The sequence below is a fragment of the Camelina sativa genome, chromosome 5 (assembly GCF_030686135.1).
Source record: "Camelina sativa cultivar CO46 ecotype springtype chromosome 5, ASM3068613v1".
NCBI classification, from domain to species: domain Eukaryota; kingdom Viridiplantae; phylum Streptophyta; class Magnoliopsida; order Brassicales; family Brassicaceae; genus Camelina; species Camelina sativa.
Window position 1 is genome coordinate 18,134,657 of NC_141884.1, and position 10,032 is coordinate 18,144,688.

The following is a 10,032-nucleotide window of genomic DNA, read 5'->3' on the forward strand; positions in this document are numbered from 1 at the left end:
TCAGTAACTTCAAATTTGGCAACAGATGGAGTTCAGATGGAAGTGGAATCTGTTGGAGTGAAGGAATTGGTTCAACAAAAAGAATCCATATGTGAATCAGAATTGATTGCGATAACAGAGAGGACTGAGTCGATTACAAAATCAAAGTTATGTGAAACAGTGTCTGCAGTTCCAAAGACAGTGTTCGTTCAACCAAAAGAATCATTTCGACATCAGAAGGAGCAATTACATGTTTTAGATTTTTCAGAAATGGCTGAATGTGTTGAGAAGTCAAGTCATCAGTTTTTGGAAGGAGAGATTGCAAAGCTATGGATATCAACTTGTGGTACACTACAATCTCATAGGCATCATGTGCAAAGACTCATTACAAGACATAAATTTCAAACTAAGAGAAAGCTTACTTTGTCTCTTAAGTCATGGATGTTTAAGTACAAGCGGAAGCATAGACTGCTTGATCGATTTGGAGAATCTACTGCAATAAGGCATGGAAACAGAGTGCTTACTCACTCTATACCAAAATCACTTTTACCAAATTCAGCCACAGATGCTATCGAGATCAAGACCAGATCATGGACTAGAGCATACATGTATGCCTGTTTCAGAGAAAGTGAATGGCCAGTATCAGTTCCATGGATTTTATGGTTAAGGTTGGTAACTATAGTGTTTTTTCCTATTGGGGTCGAGTTGCAGCATACACTACAGATGCATCACCGATTTAAGAAGCCAAAATTTATCAAATCTTGGCGTTTCAAGTACAAAACTAAGGGTAGTTGCAGAGAAACGAAAGTGACTATGCAACATACATTCACACTCTCACGTTTGGATGCACTGAAGCTTTGCTACATGACATCGCAAAAGCTGACGTACAATCTGTGTTTGAGCAGATTAGACAACGACTTGAGAGAGAACGTGTTCAATACATTCTGCAGGTGAAAGTTCCATCAGATGGAACATTTCAAGTAGTGCCTTGTGTGCAGCAGGCTGCATTTAGGTTGTCAATGAGAAGACACAGCTTGAGGACAAGCTGTTTTAAAACGGGGGAGTATTGATAAGCTGCATAGTGTGAAGAAGAAGACAAGCACATGTGGATCACGTGAGAAGAGAACCGGTTTAGAAGAAGAGCTGGTTTACTTTCTTAGACATTTGTGTATATAAACGATTGTATGGTTTTAGAAGAGGGTTATGCATTGTTTGTGAGTTGTATAGGCGACGTATGGTTGCTTGGGAGAGAGAGAGTTGATGAATCGGTGATGTGCCGGTGGCTCTATCTTTTGTAAACAGTGTATCAGATAAGAAATAGAGATTGTGTTCTTCATTCTTATCAAAATCTCAAAACCGTATGTCTTTTATTACTACTAGCTAGGTTACTGCAGGTTGTAGATAAATAAGCAAATATAAAAATTATATTATTGCTTGAAGATGAATTTGTTTCTCTTTAATTGCTTTTGTTTATCTTTTGCATATCTTGAACACACATTACGAAAATAAAATGAAAATATATAAATCGAAAAAAATGGACCAGGTTTTTTTATGGGATTTTTGAATCAATATGGTAAACAGTTCATAAAAACTGGTAACTATATGTGAATATGGACCAAGCTTAGTTACTTGTAACTCTAAATTATAGAATACATGGTGTTATAGTAATTTTTATTTCTCACTTTTCGTTACCTCTTATTGCTTCTTTTCTTTTGTCCTCTACTCTCTTTGCCTCCTCCAATTTCTCCTCAGATCTTGGTCTTACCGTAATTGGTGATCTTCTTATCTCTCTCGTTAGTTCTTCAAGAACAAGAATGTAGCAAATGCAATCAAGAACACTACTCTTGAAATACTCTACAATTGATTTAAGGACTCTCTCCTCTAGCTTATGTATCCCCTCTGCGGGTTTCTTCGTCCACCATCAATTTGTCCTCCAAATTTGCCAAGATTCATATTCAGTTCACACATCTTTTCTTTCTTTCTGTTTCTTCATCTTTTGCATGTCATATAGTTTCGTTTTATTAAAATCAGAGAGCAAGAAGAGGGCATCTATTAGTTGATAGAAGTGAAAACAGCATGACACTAATACACTAAAATATTAAACAAAAATGGCACATGTCGCAATAAATAATATAATGTATGTCATATAAAATTAATTAAAAATATAATAAAATATTGTAAAGAAAATAACACATGTTGTAATAAGATAGTGTCAAATGACAACTTCAGTTTGTCTAAAGAGAATCTTATTATATAAACTTTAGTTCTCAAAGTTTGTAACTCACAAGATCGTGACATGTGTTTGTTTTAACGATCATCGATCAAAGTTAAAAATTCACCAGATCATGACACGTGTCAGTTTTAACGATTAAATATCAAAGTTAATAACTCATCAGATCGTGACACGTGTCAATTTTAACGATCATAAATCACATATCAAAGTTAGTAACTCATCAGATCGTGACAGGTGTCAATTTTAACGATTAGAACAAAATAATTTTTATGATCATAAGATCATCTATTTGCTTATATAGAGGGGTGTATTTACCATGATTTTGACATGTGTCAAGTTACTAATTTGAGGTCTTGACATGTGTAAAAGTTATATTTAATAAAAAAAAATTAAGATTACGAAAAAACAAATAAAATTGTTTTAAACAATATTGATAATATAAAAAGATAATTATCAAAAAATTAATAAAATTAAACAGTTTTTTAAATAATTATAAGGAGATTATATATATATATTTATATAATAAGATAATTCATAAAATTCAAAATTATAATTTTTTTACTTATTAATTATACAAAAAAATAGAAAAAGGATTAAGGAAAGTATACAGAAAATTATTAATTCTAAAAAATGTAAATATTGACTTCTATATAAACATAGATCGTCTCATATTATTCATCTAACAAAAATAATTTATTCAAAAATATTGCTTTCAACTTTGTTCTATGGGTGAAGTTTTTTTAATGTGAAGGCAAATTTTCCTTATTTTTTAAAACCAAAATATACTCATACTTTCTACTTTTTCAGTTTAGAATAGGTAAGATTAACATGTTTACCCAAAAAACATATGGAATATTAATATATGCATCTTCATTTTCTAATACTGAAAATTAAAAAGAAAATTTTATTTAGTAGTTTTAGATTGTTTTATTTAATTTTTATATTCATCTTTGAATTATTTGAGGTTCATATATTACTGTGCTTATAATTTTTTATTATTTTTCAGTTATGTCAAATTAATTTTTTTCTAAATTCTCAACCTTGATTGGTTGGTCATAGACCTTTTTGTTGTGCAAACACAATTGTTACCATTCATTCAATCTTAAAAAGAGATAAAGAGGAGAAGTTCATCAACCTAATGGTTGGATAAAATAGGCTAATCAAACACAAGCTTATAACAAACATAGATAGAATGAAAAAATATAAATCGTTGTTGACAGATCTATAGGAGCTTTGAGATAGAGGCTACATCATGGTGTGTCAAAGAAACTTCTATGATTACATTAGAAAATTTAACATTAGTTACTGTCAAAAGATTTTGTGACGTTAGATAAGTCTTTAGATTCATTGGTTGCTGGAGCAAACCACTTTGAAATAGCTAAAAGACGTGAACATGTTCTCTCCACACAGAAGGAGTGCAGAGCCGAAGTTCTCTCTATGGTGGAGGAAGTTGGACACAAGGTTATCTCCCCAAGGGAGGAAGGTGGGGGAGGTTGGACGCAAGGTTATCTCCCCAAGAGACGAAGGCAGAGCGAAGGTTCTCTCCATGGTGGAGGAGGTTGGACGTAAGGTTCTCTCCAAAAGGGAGGAGGGCAGACTCCGAGGTTCTCTCCATGGTTAGTCATATACTATTATAATGTAATTTATTTTTTATTCAAAATTTTTTTTGAGCCAACAATTTTAGTCATTAAAGAAACTTTGCAAAAGTGAAAGTAAAGAGACATATAATAGTTGGCTTAATTTTTTCATATAGACATTTTTTGGGTGGTGGTAAATAGTATATTTGTAACATACAATATACCTAGGTGTAAAAAATACACTTTTAATGGTAACATAGATAAAAGATTTGTATATGGATATAAATCAGTTAGTAAAAAAAAAATTTATAAATGAAATACAATATATTTTAATATATTTTATTAAATTTTATTTTATTTACAAAACTTTAAACCCGCCCGATCAGGCGGGTCCTTATCTAGTCTTACTTATAAATAGTTACTATAACTAATAATATATGATATGAATTCCAAGCAAAAAAAAAAATTAGAAATAAATCTTATCATATATATAAATATACTTGTAATAATCATATTATGTTAATTATTTCTATTAAAGTAAAGAAATAAAAGAGAAAATCTTATTTTGGACAATGTGTTACACAAATTAGAAATAAATTGACCATCTTATAATGTATAATATCAAATTAGATTTTGTCTTAATGTCATGTAAAATCAATTAAAAATATATATTAAAATATTATAAAGAAAATGACACATTTGTCTATTGCAAAGTGATCATCTTATTTCCATTAATGGAAAGTAAACCCAAGGAACAATATAAAATGTAAGACTTAGTAACAAAATGTGGATGTATGCATAACATTGCACTGTGTCTCAAACCCAAAAAATAAAAATAAAAAAACAAAAAAAAACAAAACAATTATTCGATCATATGTCTCTTGCAGAACGCTCTCTTTCTTCAAATCATAATAACATGTTTTATCTTTACCACCACAGCTTCATCACCTCACGGCTTCACCATCGACTTGATCCAGCGTCGCTCCAATGCATCTTCTTCTCGAGTCAGCTCTGATACTCAGCTCGGATCACCTTACGCTAACACCGTCTTTGATAACAACGAGTATCTAATGAAACTACAGATAGGTACTCCTCCTTTCGAGATCGAAGCTGTCTTAGACACAGGAAGCGAACTCGTATGGACACAATGTAATAACGTAAAATAGAGATTAGAATCAAAAGATCAAATAGATTCAAAAGGAACAAGTAACCGATAGATTTGACACAACGTTCATAGAAAAACGCAGTCCCAACATCTCATCTGTAAGAATCTCTAATGGAGATCCAACAAAATGATGAGGAAGATAAAGTCTAGAAGATTCTAGAGAGAGTTTACAATTTCAGATTTTGCATAATCCATATTCCATATAATGAGCTAACAAGTTGCTCTTTATAATGAAATGGTGAAACGAATCTTCCGTCTGTAACAACCCCTTGAGCTTAGCACGACACGCGTCCTTCCCTTCTCACACTTCACACGTGCTATCTTCATGTCACAAGTCCCTCACGTGTGGCTAAACCCCTTTACCACAATCCTATATCAAATCTCCCCTCTTCGAAGAACCTTGACCACAAGGTTCAGATGTAGAACTGTCCATGGAGCTTGACCTGCAGCTAACAACTCCATTGTAACTCCAGTTTAAATCAAAGATGAGTGAAACTGGACCTCCAGGATCCCAAACTTGACTGCCCAAATTCTGTGAAGATGGAGCCTTGCAACGATGCCACACATAATTACTTGCACCCCCAAAAAACATATGAATATTCAAAACCATTGTCATTTGTTGCAGCTCCACTCGGCATGTACCTGGCACCTTAATTACTGTATTCTCCATAAGAAATTGGTCATCAAGTGTAAATTGTTGCAGGTCTTGTAAGGTATGTATTTGTCTCAGCAATCTCAAAGGCTCAGTTGCAGTCCTCGTCACAGTGGTTTCAGTTTGACAACCAGAACTGATGAAGTTAGTGTTTCCTCTTTGCTTGAGCACCTTAGCTGATATAATCTGCAGTTTTGCAGCCAACCACTTAAACGTTACAGTAGATAGTAGCTCATCAGCAGCCCCTGCAACTTCAGTGATGTTGATGAGAAAGAAAAGCAACAAACTTCTCTCCACTGAAATAATTATTTCATCACATCGAAATGACTTCATCCTCAATGAATCATCCTCGTCATTAACACATCCAAAAGTAGAATGGAACTGACTTTGATGTGTCCTCCAAAACGAATGTTGACAAACCTCGATAATTTCTAATGTTGGGTTACCAAAATTAAGGTTATGTTCCAAGGGACAGATAGAAACCTGGGGTTGGAGTGAAACAACCGACCCTTTTTTTTTTTAATAAATAAATAATAAATAATAATATAATTAAATAACTACAACTAGTGGTCCCAAAACCATCAGCCACCTAACCACATTCACAATCCAACAGCGGAAACACATACCAATAAATATCCAATAAAACAATATCCAATAACCAAATAAGTAATATCCAGCATTAATTCCAAACAGCATAAATCAAACAACCAGCAATCCTAACAATGCTCTAAGACTCAATTCTAGCAACCTAACAATGCCAGATAACCATACAATCAAGTCCCTAGAACATCCTCCTCTTCATTGCCTTTGATTCCACGATCACACTTTGCCTTTACCTGCACCACAAACACAAATTGAGATGCATGAGTATTTGATAAACACTCAGTGAGGCAATCCTCCCATCTACTGGGCTATACACACAAGCAATAAGATCTCTACATGCCACAAACAACAATCAATAAAACAAACCAGGCAATATACATAGCATGCAACGTCCATCGTAACTGAACAAGGGGTGTCGACCGACACCAGATGGTGTCGATCGACACTGACTATCTGGTGTCGACCGACACCAAACTGGTGTCGACCGACACCCTGCCCGACACTCCCGAAAACCCTAGTTTGCGTCGACCGACACCTCCACATGGCATCGTTCGACACTCGCTAAAGTCCCGAGCCGTCCTCGCGTTGGTGTCGACCGACACCCCAACTGGTGTCGACCGACACCGATGCCGAGCAGCGATTTCCCTCGATCAGAAACTCCGAATCTCGCCTCCAAGCTTCTCCAATCCGCTCCTTGCACTCCCAGAAGCCAAACCCAGCCCAGACAGCAACGAAATATCATAGAGAACTCAAAGAAACAACCACATAAGCACCAAATCACATAGAATCTAGAGATCTTAGCTTAGATAAGCCATGGTCATGCACTCACCTCTTTGCAGGAAGATTCTGACCAACAAGAACGAATTCCCTCACTCCTAGCAAGCTTCTAGCACCTTCCCAGCCTTGGATCTCCCAAGAACAGCAAGGAATCTCTCAATCTCTTCCCAATAGCTCAAGAACACTCTCTCTTTGTGTTTTCTCTCAAAAAACGGCGAATAAGACAAAACAACACGACCCTATGTCGTTTTCTTCCTTTAAAACTCGATTTAGGGATTCCCTAAACCAACCACGCAAACCGGACAATTAAAATTGAACCGACCAAACCGACCACAATTGGTGTCGATCGATGCCTCACTAGGAGGTGTCGATCGACACCCTTACCAAAATACCAAAACTTGGTTTGCGGGTGTTACAATTCTCCCCCACCAATATGGATTCGTCCCCGAATCCCGCAATACCGTCCATCTGCCAAGGACCTCCGTGCCACCGTCTGCACGGCCCGCACGTCCCCAGACCGGACTAAACACCGTCAGCCAAGGTTTCCCGTGCCACTGTCGCAACAGCCCGCACACCTCCGACTGACCCTCGAGGTCTCCCTCTAGCCAATATACTCGCATCATAAACACTATTTGCTCACAACTCAGTGCTTCCCCCGTCCGTCGTCGCAACCATCGAATCATGCCGGCTCGCTATCAAGCCAACCGCCTTAAGCTACGGCATCCAGGAAGTCACTCACACACACACACTCCCCCCGCTCTCAGGTCGCAACCTTCGAGTCATACCGGCTCACTGCCAGGCCACAGCCTACAGCTACGGTATCCAGGGAGTCTCACGCGCCCACTCCCCCCGCTCTCGGGTCGCAACCCTCGAGACATACCGGCTCACTGCCGAGCCGTGGCTCACAGTTACGGTATCCAGGGAGCCTCGCATATCCCGCTCTTGGGTCGTCACCCTCAAGCGCGCTCTCGGATCGTCATCCGAAGCAACATACCACTCCCACTCTCTGGCCACAAAGTCCATCGAGCTATCGGTATCACGTGAGTTAGGCTCGCACGGCCTTGAGCAAAAACAAACACTGATGCCAACGAGTATCTCCCGGCTAGATCTACCTCACATTTCCACAAAACATTCCCATTTTAGAAACTTTCTATTTATGGAAACCTTCCTTTTGTGGAAACTTTCTATTTATGGAAACTTTCCAAAAATAGAAACCCGAGCTATTTCTCTTTTCCCATGACAACAACAGTCAAACATAAAGAAAAATACTCATCTTATTAATCTCAAAATGTCATAATCGTTACAATCTCAACGAAATTACATCAGAAAAAGCAATAATACAACAACCGGAGCAAACAACCCGCATCCCGAGCACCACCTCATCTTGATTCTTAGTCGCACAACCAACCACCCCTAAGCGACCAAATATCAAGAGAGATGGGCTGTAATACTCCGTACCCGCTCCAGCCACGGACTACAACTCGGACCTGGCTAGACAAGCTCAAGTCGCGGTCTGCTTCTCAAACCACTTCTTAAACCTTGCCTTCATCCTCGCCTCGGGCTCCCAAGTCTGCTCCTCTACTCCGTCACAGTCCCACAGGACTCTCATCAAAGGAATCTTCTTCTTCCGAAGTTCCTTGACTCTCCTCTCGAGCACCCTCACTGGTCTCGCCTCTAAAGTCAAGTTAGGCTGAAGATCCTCAGGAATCTTAGCCAACAACTGATCACCCTCGTGAAGACACTTCCTCAGCATCGACACATGAAATACCTTGTGGAACGCACGCATAACCTCAGGCAACTCCAGCCAGTATGCCACTGGTCCCACCCGCTCAACCACTCTGAACGGTCCCATGTACCTCGGACTCAACTTAGTCTCTGTCAATGATCTGTTCGGACCCCGCAACATGGCCATCTTGAGGTACACTCTATCACCAACCTGAAACTCAAGATCCTTTCTCCTCTTATCAGCATAACTCTTCTGCCGATCCTGAGCCTCCTTCATGTTCAGCCTCAAAACCCGAATCTTCTCCGAGGTCTCCTGAACAAAATCTGCACCAAATATGCTCCTCTCCCCCACCTGAGTCCAACATAATGGTGTACGACACGGCCTCCCATACAAGGCCTCATAAGGAGCCATCCCAATACTAGCCTGGTAGCTGTTGTTATAAGCAAACTCCACCAAACTCAAGTGATCTGCCCAATGACCACCCCAATCCAGCACACACATCCTCAATAAATCCTCCAAAATCTGGATCGTCCTCTCTGACTGACCGTCCGTCTGAGGATGATAGGCTGTACTCATATGCACTTTCGTGCCCATCTCCGCCTGAAATGCCTTCCAAAACACTGAAGTGAACTTGGAATCTCTATCAGACACAATACTAGCAGGCACCCCGTGCAATCTGACTATCTCCCTCACGTACTTCTTGGCCAAAACCGCTGCTCCATCAGTTTTCTTGATGGCCAGAAAATGCGCGGACTTAGTCAAACGGTCCACAATGACCCAAATAACATCAAACGTCCTGGACACAGGTAAACCTACCACGAAGTCCATCGTGATCAAATCCCACTTCCACTCTGGAATGGGTAAACTCTGTAACAAACCACCAGGAACCTGATGCTCCGCCTTCACCAGCTGGCAAGTATCACACTTCGCCACCCAATCAGCTACGTCCTTCTTCATCCCGACCCAGTGATAGTACCGCTTGAGGTCACGGTACATCTTGGTCGCTCCTGGATGAATAGAGAACTTGCTCGAATGAGCCTCTCTCAGTATCTCCTGCCTCAAATCCTCACCCTTGGGCACACAGATCCGACCATGCACAAGGATAGTACCATTGGCAGAAACCTGATACTCTGCACCCGCAGCCTTAGAGGCATTCACCAGCCCCTCATCACTCTCCTGAGCTAACCTCACTCTGCTCAACAAATCTGCTCTATCAACTGCCTCCAAACCCAAAGGTTCCTGTGAGATAGCACACAAACTCAATGCACTAATCTCACCTACCAACACCTCCATATCCTGCTCCTGAGCCGAAGCCACCCG